Below are 22,577 nucleotides of genomic sequence, written 5' to 3' on the forward strand. Positions count from 1 at the left end.
CGATTTATTAATAGAAACATTTGTGTCCACGGATCGATACTTGGTTCTTACCAATATTATTCTACATATACGATAGGTACATTTGCCTATTTTGTGTGTGTTTAGTCTTTGTAGAAATCACTTTTATAAATTTAAAACACGATCTTGTGCAAAAGCAAATCATTTCATCCTTTCTTATTTAATCGCACGCGCAGCACACATCAATAACCATATAGGTAAAGAGAAAACTCTTTAGCCGAATGGCCCAGGTCCTTGTTCATAGCACAACCCGACATTTGCCATCCAAAGTGATAATAGACGGGATATATTCCAACCGTACATTATTAACAAGGTTTTCTTTCATTTGATCAGCATACGAAACACCTGTATCTAAGTTGTTTTTCCAAGCATTCCACGGAGGCTTAATAGAGACCTCTATAGTAGGCGAAGGCTGTAGATTTACCTTAGGGTAACAACCGCTTCTTGAGTAGAAGAGGCATCGTCATCTTCAATAGCAATTGCAGAGGAGGCATCATTAGTGGCCCAACCCTCTATAGACTTATCTTCATCTTCATTTCGATTAGGTTGTTTTGAGGCCCAATTTGGAAGAACACGTTTCGAATAAGTTCCGTTGACTGGACTTTGGCTTAAGAACTCCTTCATTCTTAAGTCGGACTATACCGCACTGTTGGTTTGGACTTCTTTGTAGTTCTAAACCCATGTGATTTAATCTTCCTTGAAGATGAAGAAGCATACGTACTTGGTACTGTATTGGGATTTCCTTCCAAATTGGAGCGGTTAACCCCCACAATAGGATATAAATCCTCTTCCACTGCAACAATAGGCTGAGAAATTAACGGGCTGAAGCTTGTATTAGGCAGTATTGGAGGCATGGGTGGCGGATTTGGTAGGAAATCCCCACTAATTGAAGATTTCAAAAACAAATTAAGCAGCAGATGGCTAGGATTTTGTATTAATGCACATATTTTCCATACTAGAAATAATTCGATCAAATGGGTAAAACCATCTTATATGATTGGATTGTTTCATAACTTTACTTTGTGCTATTTGAAAAATATGGCATATTGAGAATTCTTTTAGTAAATAAATATACTTCTTAGTCTTCTTAATAACTTATTACATTAAGAGAATGCTTGTCACTTCTGGATTTATTCTAACACATAATTTTAGTAACGTAATAACAAGTTTCAAGAACTTATAATATTGGCTAATAGCCTAATACCATGGCTAATTTTAAATCACAAGGTGACGCCCTTAGGTTATTATTAACATAAGCTAACTAACCTAATAAAGGACTATGACTTAAGAGTTAAGACCTTACGAAAACTGTGGATATTCACAATTTTCAGAAGCTAAACACCATATCTTGAAGCATAAACTTATATTAGTGAGCTACTAAAAATGGTGGAGGTCAAACCACACTCATAACACAAAACTGTGACCAGATTTGTGCTTAAACGAACCAAAAACCAAACTTATATGTAGTTATAGGTTATATTATGTTATAAATGGTTAAAATGGTAATATAATGACCTATAATAATATGGATTGAAATTAAGCACAAGTTTTATCTTAAGGAACCCATGAAAACCGAACCACAACCACTAACGTTAGTTTGTGTCATAACTAAGATTTTTTTTGTGAAATCAATTGAAGAGAATAATCTATAAAGCTACATGTTGTGGAGGATTAAAATGATGCCATTCATGCCACTTAGATAAGATGGTTTCGTGAACACGGGGCCAGCTTTAATTCAAATGGTGCCATCCATGTTAATCACTAGGTACATGATGGAGGTCCAAGTATTGAAGAGTGTGTCATGTTATATTTGGAGGCTCATGATTATGCTTTCAAAGGTGGTCCACGTAAACGGGCATAAATTGGCCTACAAAGCTCCGTTTCAAGCCCACGACCAGCCTATGGTGGTATGTCCCTTGTCCGAAGCCCAAAAACGCCTCCTTAATAAAGTTATGGGTCTTTTTATGTTTTTCATCAGTTTTTACATTTTTATTTTTGGGTTTGTGTTTGGCCCATGGACTTTTTGGGGGCCATTTCGAATTTGAAAGTCTATTTATATGATGCTAATGTAATGTGAGAAGGCAGACTTGAATTTTATCAATAAAGAATTTTCTCTTCATTTTTCTTGACCTTTGGGTGAAATTAGAGAGTTTTGAGAAGTTCATCACAGGCATTCACAGAATCAATGTGATTTGATCTTCGTTATCGTTTTATCGTTGCATCAGTACATCACAACGTTTTGTGAGAATTTGGTGGTGGATTTGATACAAAATTGATTGTCCCCGTACCTTCTAGCTGTTAGGTACTGACTACAACATAATTTTTTTTAAAAGAAACTATATATATACCCACCACATAATGTAAAACATACGGATATTTTCAATCTTCTCCTAACTTCTAACATTCTAATTCAAAGTTTTATTTCAAAAAGATGGATTCACACTCCGGCTCATCGTTGTCCGACTATTATTACGTTCAGATTCAGATATGGAGGAGAAAGTGATAATTGCTTCGGTTCGGGCAACAACTATCACACCCCGACTTAAGGCCTAGGCGTGTGACCTATTAGTTGGTATTTGTTTTGAAAATATATCAGACTTACGTTCTTTTAGCGGAAGTCTTTAAATAAAATAGAGTAAAGTGTCATTTTCGTCCTTGTGGTTTGGCAAATAATGCGAATTTTTAGTCTAAAAAGTTTATTTTTTGCATATGGACCCTCCAAGTTTCCCAGTTTTTGCCAATTACATCCAAATCACTAACCTCCTTAAATTTAATCGTTAAGTTAGGGGTATACATATCTTTTCACTCTTTCTTTATTATAATACTTATTTAAGTGAACTGCGGTTTTCGTCCCTCTGGTTTGTCAAAATCTGCAGTTTTAGTCAGTAGTTTCAAATTTGCAATTTTCTTCCCTACGGTTTTATTTCACTTGCAATTAAACCCGAATTCCCTAATCTTATTAAGTCTGGTCGTTAAACCCATCAGTGTGCCCTTTACGTGCGGGGCAATTTTGTTTCTTCTTTTTTTCCCTTTTCCCCAAATACACCCTAGCCCGTCACTTGAGGAGGTTGCGAATTAGGACCGAGGTATATTTGGGGATGAAAACTACAAAACTGATCATCACATGAGGGGCACGCAAATGGGTTAACAACCATACTTAACGAGGTTAATAAATTCGGGTTTAATTGCAAGTGAAATGAAACTACAAGGACAAAAATTAAAAACTTGAAACTATTAGACTAAAACCGCAAATTTGGACAAACCGCAAGGACGAAAGCCGCAGTTCACTGAAATAAGTATTATAATAAAGAAAGAGAAAAAGACATGTCTACCCCTAATTTAACGATTAAATTTAACGAGGTTAGTGATTTGAATGTAATAGGCAAGAACTGTGAAATGTGGAGGGTCCATATGCAAAAAATAAACTTTTTGGACTAAATTCGCATTATTTATCAAACCACAAGGACGAAAATGGCACTTTACTCAATAAAATATTATTACATTGAAAAATCGGGATTTGAATACCCGTTTGATAATTCAAATACATGTCTTTTAAAAATATAATTGTAATATTCTGAATAAAATATCAGAGCCATCAAATATCATCTAATGACTAAATCTCCATCTTCTATTCTGCCTTGCTTGTTTGATCTAACCTTTCTGATTTCCTTTAAATGGGTTTGAAATTACGTCAGCACACAGCTGGTGAATGATGCTGACTCAGTTGTAAAATCTTTTTATTACCATTGTGAAATCAACACAATACCTTTGTGACTACCCATTAGGCACCCAACTCAATTGCGATAAAATTACCCCCAAGTACGTGTACAATTAATCATATACACAATATCATTTCTTTGAGCAATCCGTACACTTCGATAGGCATGTTGATGATATGCTCAGGGAAATCTGAGTCACCATGTATGAATGGATCTAGACACATGTATACTTTTAATTAGAGTGTCCGTTTCTTATTATTGTAACACAAGGTTTTAAGGATTCATGGATCCTATGCAAACATTCTGACTCTTAACAAGTTTGTAAAAGTTTATGGCGTATTTACCTTTTCTGTTTATGAGCAGTTTTTGTTATTAATTTATGCTTCAGATTGTTACCTCTGACCTATAGTACGAGAATAACCTTTGTATAAATATCTAGATCAACGATCTAGCTTCAGACCTTTAGTCTATTTTGTAAAGCTTTAAACCTTGATAATTTATTTGTTTATATAAAACATTTGAACCTTTGGTCCCTTTGTTTGTTTACCAATTAAATGTTACGTTTCTTCTTCATGAAGAAACATATGTACTGGATTTCTTCTTCAAGAAGAAACATAAATTTTAACTATAACATTTGTATATAAATATTATATTTCTTAATCATCAAGAAATATTATTTTGACTATACCCATTGTATATATAAAAACTTACGTTTCTTAATAATTAAGAAACAATATTTTGATTATAACATCTGCTTATAAAAAGTCATATTATGCTTAAATGTGATCAAGATTCGGGCTATACTTCCGACTATGGTCTAAGCCATAATAATAATAATAATAATAATAATAATAATAATAATAATAATAATAATAATAATAATAATAATAATAATAATAAAATATTACTTAAGCGGAACCCCTGCCTTACACGGATATTTGGGGTTAGATGCCGAAGACTAACCGAGCAACACTTCTACTATGTCACGTACTTGGGTTTAAATCATCGGAACTTCAGAGCTTTTATAAGCTAAATTTGTGACCAATCGCGTATCACGATCGCCTCTTTCTATCACGATGACCTCTTTCATGGGCCATCGGGTTGCGAGATGACTCATCATCACAGATGCTGCCACGTGGCAGAAACGTGTCAGTTCACTGTATATCGTGACGGACTCCAGGGCTTGTTCATTGCATAGCACGACATCGCCCAAATCTTGGTTTGTGTGAGGTTCCGCCACGTGATGGTTTTTTGGTTATGCCCGTCAAGTAGCGGGAAGGATTTCACAACTCAAGTTTTCATTTTTGGTCCTTCCACTTTTCAAAAATACTGTGGCGGCTCGTGGTGATGCGAGTGTGCAAAGTGAAATGTGCCCCATCAAAGTGCCACATCGTGCTCAGTGCTCGAGCCCGTGCGCGTCGTGTGCGAAACTTTCTAAGACTACTAGATGCATTTTGGTATATTAGAATATTACTATGTGAACTCATTAGCTCACATGTTTTGTAATTTATCAATATGGGAGGAATTTCCCCTTCCTATTTATACCCATGTAAAATGAGCCTATTTTTTTCTTTCTTCCGATGCGGATGAACTTTATTATTTCATGCATTTATCCTTTCACACTACATAGCATCATCTCCATTATCCTCCCATTTCAATTTATTTTAGTATTTAAATCCGTCTATTTATTTTTATATGTTGTGCATGCTAAGTCAATATCGTCGAACAACACAACAAAAGATATGTATGCCATATGATCAACAACCATGGCTGGAACAAGATATCCAACCAGACACCGATTATTCACTTATATAATTTAATAGTTCATACGGTCCTTACAGAATTTACAATGATATGTACATGCTTGACTTCAGCTTCAAATGTTACCTTCTTTGGAAGTTCAGTTTTGCTATACAATATGCAAACAGAATAGCAAGAACGATTGGCCATAGAGTAAGAACAACAAACACGAGTGATAACTGTTCATGATCATACCCGAAATAATCTCCTAAGAAGTCTTCAACGGATTTAATTTCCTCAAAAACAACAATTTTCATCTTCATGTCTCCAAATTGAGAAGTAAGCATTGCATTAAGTGACCATGAAGTAGGAGTCATATAGTACAACCATAACCACCAATTGGGAATTTTCTGCAAGAAATAAAATAATAAATAGTAAATAACAAGTAAAATAATAAATAAAAACTAAGTTAAAGAGTCAACCAGACTTACCGGTTTGGGAATTAAAAACCCGGAAAATAAGTTAAATATTATGTAAAAGGCAGATTGTAAAATGGTAGCAACTGGAAAACTTGGTGTGATGGCAACAAGCAACATTCCCAAATAGGTGAAGTACATTAATGTGCACAAGAATGCATAAAAGTAGCAGAAAATCTTGTATGCTGACCAAGAATATCCGATCATTGGATACGTTATGCAAACGAAAGCAAGTGCTTGCACGAAGAGATATGGAAACTCAACTGCCACCTTCAAGACAAAATAAAACTTAACTACTTTCAGCGGGGGTATAATATGGTACATAGATATTTGTCTTGTGATTTCCAACTATCAGAGAAAAATAAGCAAGTTGGCTTTGACTCAAAATGGGTTCAAGGCAAAATGCTAGCTTAATTCTTTTATTTTATTTTTTTTGTATTTTGTAAACATATTAAATGTTACATATGATATATGGTTTACTTTGTTTGAATCATAAGATAATTTCTTTTAAGTAAAAATGTTAATGGATATTGCAAACATTAATTTGATTACAAGATAACCGATTTTGACCTGTTCTGGTAGGCTTTATTTTTAGCTAGCTAGTTTCAATGCTTGACCCATGATTAATCAGTATACAACCTCAACTGACCCGATTCTGTATAAATGGATTGAAATTTCCAGCTTTACTAACACCTTAGGGTGAATCTAAGATAAAATTAAACTAGTTTTTGAAGTAACTTATGTTAATCCCGACACATAGAAAAATGAGAAAGAATGATGTTTTAATACCTGCGCGAGTGCATAAGTCCATGATGCATACATACCAGAAAATCTTTCTCTATACAGAACAGTTCGCTCCATGGAAACATGTGGAATAACTGAAGAACAATTATTTATGCCACTGAAAAGTACAGCAGAGTAGATGGATCCAAGTATATTGAATAGACTTTGGGGGCTAACTCTGTAACATGAAAGGAAGGATATATAATATCACATGATTCAAGACTCTAACTACGTAAGGTCAGCTAGGAACTTCTGTTAAGTCATCTCGTTAAATGCATGCTATAATACACGCACACATTTCAAAAGGACTAACTAATTAATGGTTGTTAGGCGATAATGAACATATTAATTGAAAATCCAGGAAACAATGAAAAATTTGATGTACAAAATCCTTATAATTTATAATGTATTTGCTGGTGCAAATACATGAAATCTGTTAGGATGCCGGTATTAGTAGAATATATAATAGCCGGAACTTACATAAGCACAACTCAAGTTTTGATGCTTGATAAACTTGTCCATAATGTTTCTAACAAGTTTTTTCATGTGCAGTATGAATAATTTAGATGTTAATTTTAAACGTTAAAACTTGTGCAGACCACTTTTTTGAAGATCAAATATCAGCATCAAGAAAGATGAAAAATCTATCTCCATATTTTTTTAACTATAAATAATGGTGTTGTATTTCTTCACATGGTTTTTACATAATTTTTCATGTGATGCTTGTTTACTTTTCTGAAAAATATAAAACAATATTACCAACATCCGATATATTCCTCTCTAGGTTCTCTTACAATAACATACACCAATTCCTAAAAAGCCCCAAATGATTGGAGAGAGAGTCCAAATGGTGTCAAGAGATCAATCTTTTATTTTTACTTTTTACTATGTGCCTCTTTTTCATGGATTTGCCATTATATGTAATTTAACTAATTAGAGTGTTACCAAGCATCAAACTATGCAATAAGAACGCAAGAACCTCATGAAATGCATGAGTATTTGAGCTTACATTTTCCTCCCTTGATCCCAGAAGAGTAGCCCGAAGATAAACGAAGCAAAAAGCACATGCAAGGTACGCATCAAGTTGTAGGAAGGACTTCTCCAGTATGACAACCGTTGTTTCCATAAGCAGGCCTTGAACTGACTCCAACCAGTTTGCGGGAAACGTGTTGGAAAGTGCAAATCTTTTGAATCAGGAGGTGGTTTACTAAATGAGTTCACAAAGTCTTTATTGCTCCTAATATAGTAGAAAAACACATAAAAGTAATCAGAAAAGAAAACAAAATGAACAAGCATTGTGTTCGGCGGAAACATTGTTAAACTACTAAACCTTATGAATAATGGGCTACAAATGGTCGGCTACCGTCAGTTAACAAGTTTCAAGGTTTAACTTACTGATTTAAAGTTGAAGTAGAATAGATTTGTCCAAAATCAACTCCAAGTTCAGCTTCCATTGATGATGAAGTAACCTCTAACATCCATGTTGCTGGATTATAATTGTCTCTAACCTTTGGCACCCCTGAGATGCCCTGTAGTAAAGCATTTCAAATGAGCATAAGATATACTTGTGTTATAGTTTTCTTAGTAAGATCCTTGAGTGGCAAACCAAATAATGCTATTTTTTAGCTCAACTAACCTCAAAGTATTCAATAACTTGACTTGAATTGCAACCTAACGGCCCATAGTAGATCATTCTCCCACCATTTTTCAATAAGATTAACTGCATGAACATCGATAACTAAATATATAACATCTTTGAAGAAAGAAAATTATCTAAATGTCTCAATTTACCTCATCAAAGGCCTCAAATATGTCAATACTTGGTTGGTGAATTGTACAGACAACTGTTCGTCCTGTTTCAACAATATTCTTCACCGCCCGCATGACGATGGCAGCTGACCTGGCATCCAGTCCAGTAGTGGGCTCATCCATGAAAATGATAGAGGGGTTGGCCACAACTTCAACAGCAATCGTGAGGCGCTTGCGTTGCTCTGTTGATAGACCATTAACTCCTGGAATGCCGACCAAGGCATCTTTGATATCATTAAGTTCAACTGTTTCCAAGATTTCGTCTATGAATCTCTATACATGCCACAAGAAAAAAATAGCTGACAGTTGGAAAGGATATTGATATTCAGATGCCTGAAAATATTCTATAAATATATCTCATTACATATTTAGTTTTTGAATCAATTCCAGGATGAAGGCGCAGCCATGCGGAAAATATAACTGATTCTTCAACTGTAATTTGTGGAGAGTGTATATCAGCTTGCTCACAGTAACCTGAAACTCTAGCAAAGGTATCTTGAACTTTGGGATACCCCCCAATCTTTATCTCTCCTTCAACAATGCCACTCGTTTTCCTTCCGGCAAGAACATCAAGAAGTGTTGTTTTCCCGGCACCACTTATACCCATTAACGCTGTAAGAACACCTGGTCTAAAAGCCCCTGTTATATCATGAAGTAACTGAAGTCTTGTTCCTGTGAAACCATGCTCTCTCATTTCCTGACAGAACAATATAATGGCCTATTAATCTGAACAACATATGTCTAATTTCTAAGATTTAAGTATTATGATAGTTTTGACCAATTACGTACCGTTGGGGGCTCAACATGGTACTGCAGATTTTGAAAGGTAAGTGTTAGTGGTTCAAAAGGTAAAGCCAACTTTCCTGTAAGATAAGAGAATTAATAAGTGTCCATTTAAGTCATAAACTTGGTAAAAAATGATATAACATGTCCCATATATGAATTAACTGGTGAGTTCTAGAAACTGCGCTCTAATTGTGAAAGCAAGGAAGCATTGATTAAGAACGGAAACTGTGATATAAGCCATGCATCACTGGAAAAAAAAAACAATTCTAACCTTCATAAGGCGCTGAGACAAAATTAACAGAACTTTTAGATGTTTTATCCTTATGAGTCTGGTGTTTGGATACTTCACTTCCATGTTCTTGAGACAGGGCTTCATTTGAAATAATGGCGCGAGCTCCAGGAGCTGTGGTATTAGATAACATGATTTATTATAAAAACGCGCGGCATTCTAAAGTCAACATTGTAAAGAAAAAAAATATATGAAATTACCCTTCAAGTAGCTCAAAGCCATGATGAAGCCTATGTTAAATAGCAGTGCAAAACCAAACAAGGCACCGAGTGATATCCAAAAATAGTACCCATCAAAATCTAGTCCACGGCTTTGAAGTATTTGTAGCCCTATGGTTGTGTTTGTAGACATTATCTGCTTTTAAAAGTTTTAGAAAAATGAATATTGTTAAGTAATTCAAAAGTTTGACGAAATGTCTACCAATTTACCTTGTTCCATCTAGGAGACAGAAATTCATTCACTGTAAGACCTATTTCACCATATGACAGTGGACAAACCCAAAATCCCCACTTTAGCCATGATGGCATTGTATCTGTAATTCGAATCCCACATATTCTTGTTAATTTTCACAGCTCTATATGTAGGAAAAGAAATTTAAGGAACTTACTGTATGGTAAAATGAAGCCACCAAATGATAACAGAAACAGTAATGATATACTTCCAACAGTTGTAGAAGCAATCTCAGTTCGAAATACCGATGCTAAAAACCGGAACAATGATATTGACGTGAAATGCATCGCGAAAAATAGCACTAGCTGACGTAAGAACCTGTAAAACACATGACACTAAAAACTTTAAAGGAACTATTTAGTTTTAAAGGAAGGGGAAATTTCATATACCCCTCAAAACATGGTATAGTATCATATTTACCCAAACCGTATTTAATACTAATATTTTTTGATGCGTATGTATGATAATATGAAAGTTTTTAAGTTACATATGCAATTATCCATAAACAGAAACACATATGTTTATAAGATGATTACCTCTCTGGTTCAGGGCTATATCCAATAACATAATAAGTGAGACATGTCCATATAATGGCTACGAACATTGACAGGGGAATTTTAAGTAGGGATGCAGGAATTGCATATGCCCAAGCAGGATAGAAGTACATATCCCTTTGTTTATAGAAAACCGGAAGCCTGGCAACTGTCATGGACAATTCTGGGAATCCATCAACTAGAAGAATTACAAGCGCAAAAAACAGTGAACCAAGATAATCATTTGCATAGATGGCATCAACCTTCAACTTGGTTCGGATAAACACAGTCATTGTGATTATTGCAATAATTAAAAGCTGCAGACAAGTAACTCACATAGATTAGAAATTTTGTAAATAAGGATAGTAATAACAATAACAATACAAAAAAGTTTTAAACCTGGATGAACTTGAAGATATATAAAAAAGAATTCCTCTTCATGAGAAGAATCTCCCTAGACATGCAAACTCTAAAAAGGTCCCATTTAGAGAGTGAATATTTGTGGAAGGACATTGCATTCTCATGGCTTTGCAATCTTGTTAAGGGTTGGGAGATATTGTCATTTACTTCTTTTCTCAAATAAGATTCTTTAAATCTCATGGTTAACGTAGGCACTGAGACGTATTTATATGCTTGGTCAGTTCGGCACCAATACTTCTCTTGATCTTTTCTTGAACAAACCTGCATACCAGTCTTTATTATCTTGCAAAAAAAGCAAGTGCATGGCATTCTAGAATTCTGAAAGTAGCAAATTTTAAAGAGATGGAGGCATTACTTCTTGGAGAAAGTCAGCCACGCCTTTCCTCTCGGGGCACTTAAAACCAAGACCCTCAAAATACTCTAGAACGTTACTGCAGGGCCCGTGATACACGATCATACCTTGGGCCATTAACATGATGTCATCAAAGAGATCAAAGGCTTCTGGTGATGGTTGAAGAAGTGAAATGAGTATAGAAGCATCTGTTATATGTGCCAACTGTTGAAGACAGACGATTATTTGATACGTAGTGGAGCTGTCTAATCCATTTGATATTTCGTCCATAAATAAAGCTTTTGCAGGACCAACAATCATCTCCCCTGCAAACAACCAAACAAGTTAAATTCTATTTACTTGAAAATTAATCTTACTCGCTGAATTGGTAGACTAGAGGTTACCTGTAGTCAATCTCTTCTTCTGACCACCAGAGATTCCTCTCCTCATGGCATCTCCAAACATTGTATCAGCACATATATCAAGTCCAAGAATCTGGCATAACAAAATAATGGTGGAAAATCAACAATCATACAAAACATTGGATACCAATACCACACATTAGGTAAAAAAAAATGTACCACCTTCAGGATGTAGTTTGTCTGAAGAGTTGTCTTTTGTCCTTCAATGGAAATTGCCTATTAAAATAAAGTTAACCTGCTTTAAGTATTACATTAAATAACAGTACCAACTTCGAGTATATATATTTGCATTCAGGAAGAGTGAAAAATGACTTCCAACTGCCATATTTCATTATAGGAGACATAAAGTTAGGATTTACAAAGAAGTACTTCACCTTATAGGAGACATATGTTTCAAGAACTTTAGCTGAAGATCAAATAAAAGGGTTCCTTGTGCATTTCTACCACTAAATGAGAAATGCATGCACAACAAAGACTAAAACTTTACCTTCATGAAAGTGTCAAGATCAGGATCTGGAATAATCCCCGCTTCTTTCTCCCTCCTGTTAACCTCAAGCATAATCTCTTTACCAGAATAAAACTATTAATTAGTTACCGAATCATCCTTGGAAAGGAATAAACAACTATATGGTGTTTATTGGAAAGGAACAAACAACTATTTGGTGTCTATGAGTGAGTTAGGCTGATAGGCATACCTGAACGGCTTCCAGTACCCTGACAACAGGATGAAAAATCAAGTGTTTCCCTCACAGTCATCTCAGGAATATGCAAATCATCTTGGCTTATAAACGCAGACGTTTTTTGGGGGACAAATTCTTTTAGTTTGTATCCATTGTAAGATATTTCGCCACTAATCTGCTTTAAGTAAGGAAGAACCACTAGTGAATGAAAGCAGCTCATAGGTAATACCTCAACTCTGACTATACATAGTAGTCAAGTGCACAAGACACCTCAAGCATTGTTGGAGTTGGAGATGAACAAAGAAAGTAGGGACCAAATCCATAAATAGGATTGATGAGAGATGATATCCATAATTTACAATCACAATGAGGATTTATGTAATTTTTTACCATAAATATAATTGTTGGTATGAATACATCATTCAGATATAAATTAAGTAAAAGGGAAGTCTAAAACCTTGAGAGATTTGTTTAGGTTCGCTGAAAGTGCTTTCAACAAAGAGGTTTTCCCACATCCAGGTGGACCAAGAAGCAAAGTCATCCTAAAAAAACCAAAAAAAAAAAGACGAGTTGATCGAGGACTTTCGCATGAGGTTGGATAAATTGATATGATTGTACATTTCTACCTTCCTGGCTTGATGACACCACTGACATCGTTTAAGATGGTAATCTTGGCCCGTTTAGACTTCAAACCAGGTATCATGACCATCCCCTTTTAGAAAAAAATATTATATTGAAATATTAGTAAAAGCAAGGAAGATAACAACACAAAAAGACTAGACCTGAGAATATATTGATCCTCTAGATTAATTTAGTTTATGGATTATTTTGGTATCTACCAAAAGTGGCACAATTAATTAGTTAAGACCTTAATTCTCTTTTAATTTGTTTCTGATCATGGTAGCAGTTACATTTTATATATAGGTTTTGACACAATATATAATCCTCCATAGCTGTTCACAGGCTACATCCTTCATCTTAATGGCATGATAATGCAACAAATTACAATCACAACGTTTGAATGTTGATCAAAAAGACCCAAAAATGCTTAACTTTTTTTTTTGGCAGAAATAAAAAATTAGATACATTAACTTCAAACTTGAAGGGTTAAGTTGTGAGGGTAACTATTGGCTGACGGAGCTAATAAGAGTCGAAGGATACCTTTTTGAGTTTATTTTCAATAGTTAATATATTTGGAGTTTGAGTTAGAATAGGTTTATTTAGTTGGTTTAGTTAATTATTAATAGGGTTTTAGTCAATGATTAGATTTAGGTTGCTTATTCGTCAAGTTTTGTTAGTTTAATTAATTCTTCTTATTCTATCATGATAGTTGATTAAGAAATTGGTGGTTGTGACTAGCTAGGACTTTGCTAAATTACAACTTGACTTTGACCCAGCAAAATTCCATCTGTTCCCAGTTAATATAAGCTCATATCTATAATCTACAGGGTCAAAAATGTGTTGGATTGACTAATAAATTGATCTGACCACCCATGACTAAACATATGCATCATGATCTGACCCATCAAATAACCAATCATGAGCACCCATGACCCTATATAATATATAAATATTTGGTTGCCTTACAAAACATATACATTAGTGATAAACATCATCTTTATTTGGTTTTTCATATTTCAAAATGTGATGATTTTATATCCCTACAATACTTTTAAAAATATCTGATTATATATATACAAAGTCAAATTTGTATATACGGTGATGAAACCAGAAATAGTTCAAAAAGTTTTTGTAGAACATGTTACTCAAAATTAATACTTTTTATCTCAGCAAAACTACTCATGTTGTAAAGCATCTGTTGTCATGAAGCAAGCCATATTTTAAATTGTCGTTATCAGAGATCACATGAAACATGTGTCGCCTAAACTTTTTGTCACCGTAAAATCCTCATGTTTTATGAAACTTTGTCATCATAGCATTGATAAAACTTTAAACAAATCAACATCATTGAGACAAATCAAAATTTTGTGACGACAAACGGATCGATCTTGTGGATCAATAGGTCGGGTTTTTGATATGCTGAATCACATGAATAGATCTTAAAATGTATATCAGATACCTAACTTCACGGTCACGGTTAGATACTTACATTAAGCATGCTTTGCAAAGAATTCCAGAGAGTTGGAAGAGGCTTGCCATGAACTACTTCACACTCAGCTTCCACACAAAGATTCTTATATCTCACTTCCACTGAGGGAAATTTCACACCAACGCTAACAAAACCGATGTGTAAACGTATCATGATGAATTAAACATTATGGTCTACACTTAGTACAGAGTAAGTATTAAAACAAAAGAAAAAAAAATCTTACTTGTCTATTCGTTCTCTAAGTTTCTGCAACAACTGAAGGTTGTCATGCTCAATGTGTTTGATGAGCTTCTCAATAAACAGTTGACGCTCAGGTGGAAGGAGCTTTGTGACATCAACCACCTTCTTATCATTCTCTTCACCAAACAAAGATGATCTCAACCGTGAAACTGTTGGCAACCGATCAATTGCAGCCCACATAAGAAGATTCTGATGATCATGGTTGTTCACAGGACTTGAATCAGAATTAGCACGCGAATGAGACGTTTGCTGAAGAAAATATCTTAAACTTGTTCTCATATCTGTTCTGAATACCTCTATTTCATTTGAGCCAACTAGTTGAGCCATATTGAATGGCTTTTGTAGTTTTGACAAGACCAATATAAGAAAAGAGCAGTCTATGAACACATAATTATATATTGTATGGATCTACAGAAACACTCACACATGTACATGTATAAGAGGACTCTGAACCTTCATATAATGTTAAGGCTATGTGTCATACATTATATATGCACCAATAAAGCTTTTTAATGGATAAAACATAATTTATAAACAACTATATATATATATAGTTTTTAAATGAGGGAGAAAGTTCAACCACAACTAATGAATGAAGAAAAACTAATTGCTGAAGTTTTTAAATGAATTGATCCGACCCATGACCAAACAGATGAAGTATGATGGATGAAAGTTTAACGAACTATATATATACTCTCTCAGCTACCATAGTTTTAAATAAAATAATAATAAAAAAAATGAAATAGAGGTCTACCATAGAAAAACACAATTCATTATAGTATGATGGATGAAAGTTTAACGAACTATATATATACTCTCTTAGCTACTATAGTTTTAAATAAAATAATAATAATAAAAAAATGAAATAGAGGTCTACCATAAAAAACACAATTCATTATAGTATGATGGATGAAAGTTTAACGAACTATATATATACTCTCTCAGCTACCATAGTTTTAAATAAAATAACAATAAAAAAAATGAAATAGAGGTCTACCATAGAAAAACACAATTCATTATAGTACGATGGATGAAAGTTTAACGAACTATATATATACTATCTCAGCTACCATAGTTTTAAATAAAATAATAATAAAAAAAATGAAATTGAGGTCTACCATAGAAAAACACAATTCATTATAGTATGATGGATGAAAGTTTAACGAACTATATATAGTTTATTATAGCTAATAAATTTTCATCTCGACCACCATCGTCTTCTATGCCTGGAATGCCTAAAATTCCTGATTCCCGAAAATACTATAAAAGACAATTAATGCCCCTACAACAGCAGCAGGCATTTTATGCTTCCTACTATATATATCAAAGGGAGAAAATAAAACTAACCAAACAAAATGCATGTAGAGTGAACAATATAATAAAATAAACAACAAAGAAAGTTAGTCGGCATGAATTCTGATTTAAATATACATTAGCCCACAATATTCTTCCATTTTTCTTTATAATTATCTAACTGCTAGCTTGTAAGACTTTCTAAACGAGATATATTCTGATCAAATGTATTAATTAATTAATTAATTAATATTTCAAAACAAGAAGGAAACAAGTTGTAATTTGAATATATAGATCGATGATACATTATAAGGACACACAACAGGTCACAAAGTGAATGCCGATCCTGATCCTCCTGATGTGTATAGTACATTGATGTTGAACGGAGATGCTGGATAGATACACTGATTAACACTATTACATAATACAATAGTGGCTTTTGGTATATTTGACCGATGAAAGGTTTAGTTTGTTGATTGATTAAATAGGTTACAATAGGGTTTTTTTATATATAGAGAAACATATTACACTCTTAAACTCTCTATTATAATAAATGTAAAATACATGGTTTAACATTCCTTTGCAAGTTGATGGCGTGAAACAACTTGCAACTTGAATCTTTAGAATAGAAATCGTTGGAACGGTAAGGGCTTTGTGAAGACATCCGTGGCGTGCGCGAATAGTAACATATAATTATAAGCATGCACAAGCTAGTTTTAAATGATGAAAGACCAACCATAGTTGTCAATAGTGAATAGCGGTAATAACGTCAGGTTACCTATATGCTACGTAAAGAATAATGGTCGATTTTATAATTATTAAATATATAATGTTAATTTTATAACTTTTATATGTAAATTTATAGGTTTAAGGACTAAATATAAACCAGTGAAGATAAATGGAGTTATTCTACAACTTTTATGTAACAATTTACATGTTTTAGGGGGTAAATGTAAACAAGTGAAAGATGAAAGGGTTAAATATTAAAATACCTACATATTTAAACCTAAAATGGGTATAACACAATGTTTCAAAACCACTACTTCTTCTTGCAACCTTTTTTTCTTCTTCCTGGTTTCAGGTAGAAATCACCGATAGTAGAATTCGTGTTAGAAGTCGCTATTTGGTCGATATATGGCCGCTAAGTACCTTGTAGCGGCTTATGTTGCCTCGCCATGCTATTCGCTATAGCGCCCTCTATGGATGCTATTGACAACTATGAGACCAACTAACATTAAACTAAACACGATAATAGGCAAGCGCACCTCGTAGTATGTACAGTATGGAAGTAGAAAAGATACCGAATATCAATCCGTGGACATTGTATTTAATTTTTAGCCTAAACCTAACTCACGATTAACCTACTAAATTTTTATACTTGTGTTTATAAAAATATAAAACACTAAAATAAAATGGAACTAAAATACATTTATAAATCACAATCATTTGGAGATAACCAGAATCCTCTTAGGGGGTGTTTGGGATTGCTTATTTTCACTAACTTATAACTTAATAACTTTTTGAAAAGAAATAAGGTGTTTGGGATTGCTTTTGATGTGAGAGGAAAAGTTCCATAAGTTACAATGTTGTAACTTATTAACTTAATGAAAAATTATAAGGAGGTAAAATAAGGAGTCCCAAACACCATTTTAGTCTATGAAATGCTACTGATGAATTAACTATGAATTGTTCAAAGATATTTTGTTGAAAATAGGCGTGAATCGCTAAAAGATTAGTGTCATGTAAGAAGAATCACATGCATTCGGAAGACCTATCCTATAGACACAGAGACCAACTAAAGACATGAAACTAGAATTATGTTATTAATTCCTTATGACTTAGGACCTCTTAACCATACATATTACTGATCTACGACTCCTGATTTTACAACCATACAGAAAATTCAATCTTTGACTAAGTAACATTTCATTATTAGCAAAACCTAACTAGTTTCCAGACCGGCCTTTTATTTAGATCTTTCCCGTAGGTAGCTCACATATTTTACCATTTACCTGATATGCTTATATCTTTCTTATTAGGTTTCGATGTCACACCTCGGCTAGGGGCTGGATGTGACGACTGAATACCAACCAAAACACATCAGAAATAAGATGACAAATTTATATTAAGACAGTCGGTCAAACTTACAATCAAATGTCTTATACAACTACAAAGCTGATAATTAGGCGAAAATGTTCTACTATCCATCATGGCTTTTTCGGGTTAATCTCTATGGTTCGACATAGGTATTCTAAAAGGATCTTCTATCTCCAAGCGAGCTCTTGTCTAAGACTATAAATCTCCATATCCAAATAAAAAGTACCTGAACACATGCTTAAAATAATTGGGTTAACTAAAAAGTTGGTGAGTTCATGAGTTTAATTTGTAATATGTAAAAATTATCTAAATAGTATGGTGCACATTAAACAAGTTCACAATCAAACTTGTGTCCACGACCCGTGAACATCTAAATTAAATATACTCCTTACCCATACCCCTTATTGTTATGAGTCAAATTTACTTATGTCTGCCAACATAAGATACACAACTGCGCGAATATATGTCACAAGATAACCATTTTTATCATTCAGTGGGAGGTCGTCCACGATAAAGGCCCATTGTATGCGGGGGTCTTCACCATATAGTACTACCCATATATCCCGTGGCTTCTAATGGAGTTAATGATTGTGCTACAAAGTCGAGGATTGTTTATGGCAGCTAAATTGGTCTTGATTAATAGTACACCAATAATTTTGAAAACATATAGAAGCATGTATCCACCCAAAAATTTAAGAAAAATGGTAGTGCATGAACTGACCTGGTTCTATGCATGAAGACACAAATAGTTAATAAATCTTGTATGCTATGTCGGAGACGGCTCCAAATGATAGCATCCCTAAATCCATATAATTTGTCACTAAAAAGTAATAATCGTTATAATAAATGTGCTCGTGACCTGAGTCGGTTAAGGTTAGGGATGGCAATGGGTCGGGCTTGGGTCGGGTTCAGGTATTCCCAAACCCATACCCGGTTATGAAAGTCCATCCCAAACCCGCCCCAAACCCGTCGGGTTTTAATCGGGTAATTACCCGTCGGGTTTCGGGTTTCCAATCGGGTTTTGTTAAAAGACCAGTTGGGTATACTCGGCCTAAAACCCATTGGGTTTATATCGGGTTTTGACAAAATATAAATAATCGATCACAAATAATGATTACCATAAAAATAAAATGTCTCAGATAATTTTTATAAACAAGTTTCAACATATGATATATTTAAAATATTTAGAGTATACTATATATAAACATAAAAAAAGTTTTGTCGGGTATATTGGGTATATAATCGGGTAAATGGGTTACTGTTATCGGGTAATCTGGTATATTACAAATCCCAAACCCATCCCAAACCCACGAAAATTTTCAAATTTAATCACAAACTCTAATGGGTCGGGTATTACCCGTCTCAGTTATGTTGGGTCCCGGGTTTCCCCATCAGGTTCGGGTTTCATTGCCATCCCTAGTTAAGGTTATATATACTTCAGTTATTTGAGATTTTTGTTGCATATTGTGACATTAAGTGTGGCAAAGTTTCTTTAATTAGGAAGTTGTAATATTAGGTGTTTAGACCTAGGTTTTAATACTATATAGTAATATTAGTCAAGTAAAGATTAATGTTTTACCTAGTTTAAGTTTATAAATTTAGGAAGGTTCGGGATGTATAACGTGCTTTCGTATGTGATATCTTTTGTATAAGGCTTGTGTTGCTTTATATATCTTTTGTATTGTACAAGATCGGCCATAAACTTATAGATTACATTATCGGCAATCTTACACCTTGAAGTATGTAATTATGAAATATTAACAATTAAATATATGTTTTAAAGTCTATGAAAATCATTTATCTATGAAAAAAAATGTATTCCAAGATTATTTAAGGTACTTACACTTATCTGTTAAAATATATTCTGCAAAAGTATTTCTGAAACACATGATAGATTAAGTGTTGCCGGTTGCGGTAAAATTCATGCTTTGAATGCTTAAATTATAACATAAAAAGTCAAAAATTATATTTTTTGCTAGTTAATCGTTAACGTTAGTTTAAACTGAACTGTTAGGTTAAATTGGTTTTTCCACTTTTTCTTTCATAAATCATCATTTTTATATTGTAAGTAACATAGAGAAACATAAGTTTCATATTCAGTTTTCTTATTTCACCAGGCCTGTAACGTGTTTTTAGCGGTATTTAGTTATTAACCATTTTACTATTGACTTATACTAAACAAAATGACTTAAAACTTTATTATTATGATATTATATATTAATAATCACTTTTGATCAGTTTAACCTTGGTTGAAATGTTCCAAAGTCATTTTATGGGTTTTAACGCGTTCTATTTTGGTCTTACCGTGCAACTAATCCGTATATCAAATTAAGCGATTCTTTTTCCAACAATCATGATTTTACTTAAGCTTATTGTAAAAATAACATTTTAGATATAAATCATGATTGTTATATAACTTTTGGATTTACCGCTTTGTTAAGCATAAGTTAATGGTTGCCAGATATATAGCGTATGTTTGTGTGCGCATATATATATAAAAGATTATTTATCATTTATTGACAGTTTAAATGTATATTAAGCTACAAGTAACGATGTAATTGAATCGTGTGTCCTAACGAGTTGTCCTAAGCTAACTCATACTTGTACTATCATTTATGTTTTTTTTTTATAAAAAAATGGATCTAAATTTGGGGTTGTTACATTCTCCCATTGGTAAAGAAATTTAATCCTTGAAATTTAATCTATGTTATTTAAAGAAAGAAAAAAAGCGAATTCATAAATATAGAGAATGGTGATAGAGGTTTGCCGATGAAGGAATCGAAAGTTATAAACTAAGATTATTGGAAAAACAATGAACAAGCAGGACTTAAAGGTTTAACAAACTACGTGCGAGAAATAATTCGGTTTTCATAAAAGAAAGGTTCGATGAATATATGATCCGGACTAAATGATTAGCTGCAATATAGGTGGGTGAAACATTCTCTTTTATTGGGCATTGGTTTTGACAAACTGAATATAGCTAGATAGATATATTTATAGGAATCTTATTTTGAATGAAGGAATAATCAGAATTCCTATTCAGATATTAGTTCTATACAAGGAAGAGAAGAGTGTTCACCTAGATGTTAAGCAATAATAAGTTCTTACAAGACAAGATGTTATATGGCCGCGAAGTTAGGATATCGATATTTCACAAGGTAAGATCAGGAGATTAGTGCACAAACACCACAATAGTAAGGTAGGCTCTAGGGGGTTTCGAATTATTACATGTGTTGTCGTTGAGGTTGTAATAAAGTGGGAAGAAAGTTTTCAGATGTTGATTGTTCGTATGGATTTGCTATACTGATCAAGCACTTTATTGGGTCCTTCATAAAGTAAGTGCATACAAACCTAATGATGAGATAATTGATCTTAGAATGGTAATACAATGTAGAATTTTATTTGTTATTCCCATGAGAAGGGGGGATTGAATACCAACATATATAGTAACTAGGTTAGGTGGTGGAAACAAAAACGATTTTTCTGACTGAGAAGCATCACGGATTTCGAATTTGTGACCTTAAAGATAAGTCTATGAGGTATAGAGATCTTAAGGATTTCCAAATCCAGTCATTGTTACGGCCTTCGGTGTTTGAGCTTTAGAAAACGGATTTTATGTAATTAAAGGGTAATCTTCGTTGGTTATAGCTTTTGTAAGGAAATATTTATTGAACCAAATCTTATAATTACAAAATAAATTAGTTATGAGATGGCGAATAGAAATCAGCATTCATGTTGTGAGGAGTAAGAGATTGTTTCTCTATATAACGGTTTCTGGGTAAAAGATGTTATTACAACTGCCATTATGTCAACACTAGGAGGTTGACATACATGGGGTTTGTTTTAGAAGAATGGTTTGTGATCGTTTGAAATGGTTGGGATCATTTGTGACATTCGTCAATTTTTGGTTAACTTGTTTGTACATTTGAATTGTAAACCGACCCGATTTGTAACCCGAATCTTTCGTTAATATAAAATAATGGGTTTTTATGTTACATAATTATCTCACACTTTTCGGATTTTGAAAACACCTTTTACGGCTTTTAAAACGCATTAAAAACGACCCGAAACGACTCGCGAAATGAACCGGACCAGAACCCCCTGACCACGCCGCACCGCGCGGCCAAGGGAGGTGTTCAGCCGCGTAGCGCGGCCCCATGGCTGCAAATTCGTTTTTGTTGTTTTGTTTGCTTTGTTGACTTGTTTAACCAATCTAAACTCATGCAAGTCTTGATATAAAACATTGAAATTAACTTTGACCACTACCCTATATAATCAAGCTTATCCTCCTCATTTCATCTTGTTCATTCACTTCTTTTCTCTCCCAAACAAAGAACACCATTCCATACCTTCAAGGTTCTTAACAATCAAACAACAACCA

General features: G+C 33.8%; 1 pseudogene across 1 annotated transcript; it reads right to left on the minus strand.

Moving 5' to 3' along the window:
- Window positions 1–644: 644 nt before the first annotated feature.
- On the minus strand, window positions 645–15,086 carry LOC143573989 (pleiotropic drug resistance protein 3-like; annotated as a pseudogene). The gene is made up of 24 exons (XR_013142511.1): window positions 14,790–15,086; window positions 14,567–14,690; window positions 13,109–13,168; window positions 12,914–12,998; window positions 12,472–12,654; window positions 12,264–12,340; window positions 11,939–11,992; window positions 11,759–11,849; window positions 11,379–11,680; window positions 11,003–11,284; window positions 10,607–10,920; window positions 10,228–10,388; window positions 10,049–10,152; window positions 9,821–9,974; window positions 9,603–9,734; window positions 9,335–9,408; window positions 8,910–9,242; window positions 8,528–8,818; window positions 8,373–8,456; window positions 8,132–8,265; window positions 7,746–7,973; window positions 6,743–6,914; window positions 5,625–6,223; window positions 645–900 (listed from the first exon to the last, which is right to left on the minus strand). The product of XR_013142511.1 is annotated as a pleiotropic drug resistance protein 3-like (transcript).
- Between the last annotated feature and the right edge of the window lie 7,491 nt (window positions 15,087–22,577).

Source organism: Bidens hawaiensis, unplaced genomic scaffold, assembly GCF_021521415.1.
Source record: "Bidens hawaiensis isolate Kalapana, Puna unplaced genomic scaffold, B.hawaiensis_p1.1 tig00026818_1, whole genome shotgun sequence".
Lineage (NCBI taxonomy): Eukaryota > Viridiplantae > Streptophyta > Magnoliopsida > Asterales > Asteraceae > Bidens > Bidens hawaiensis.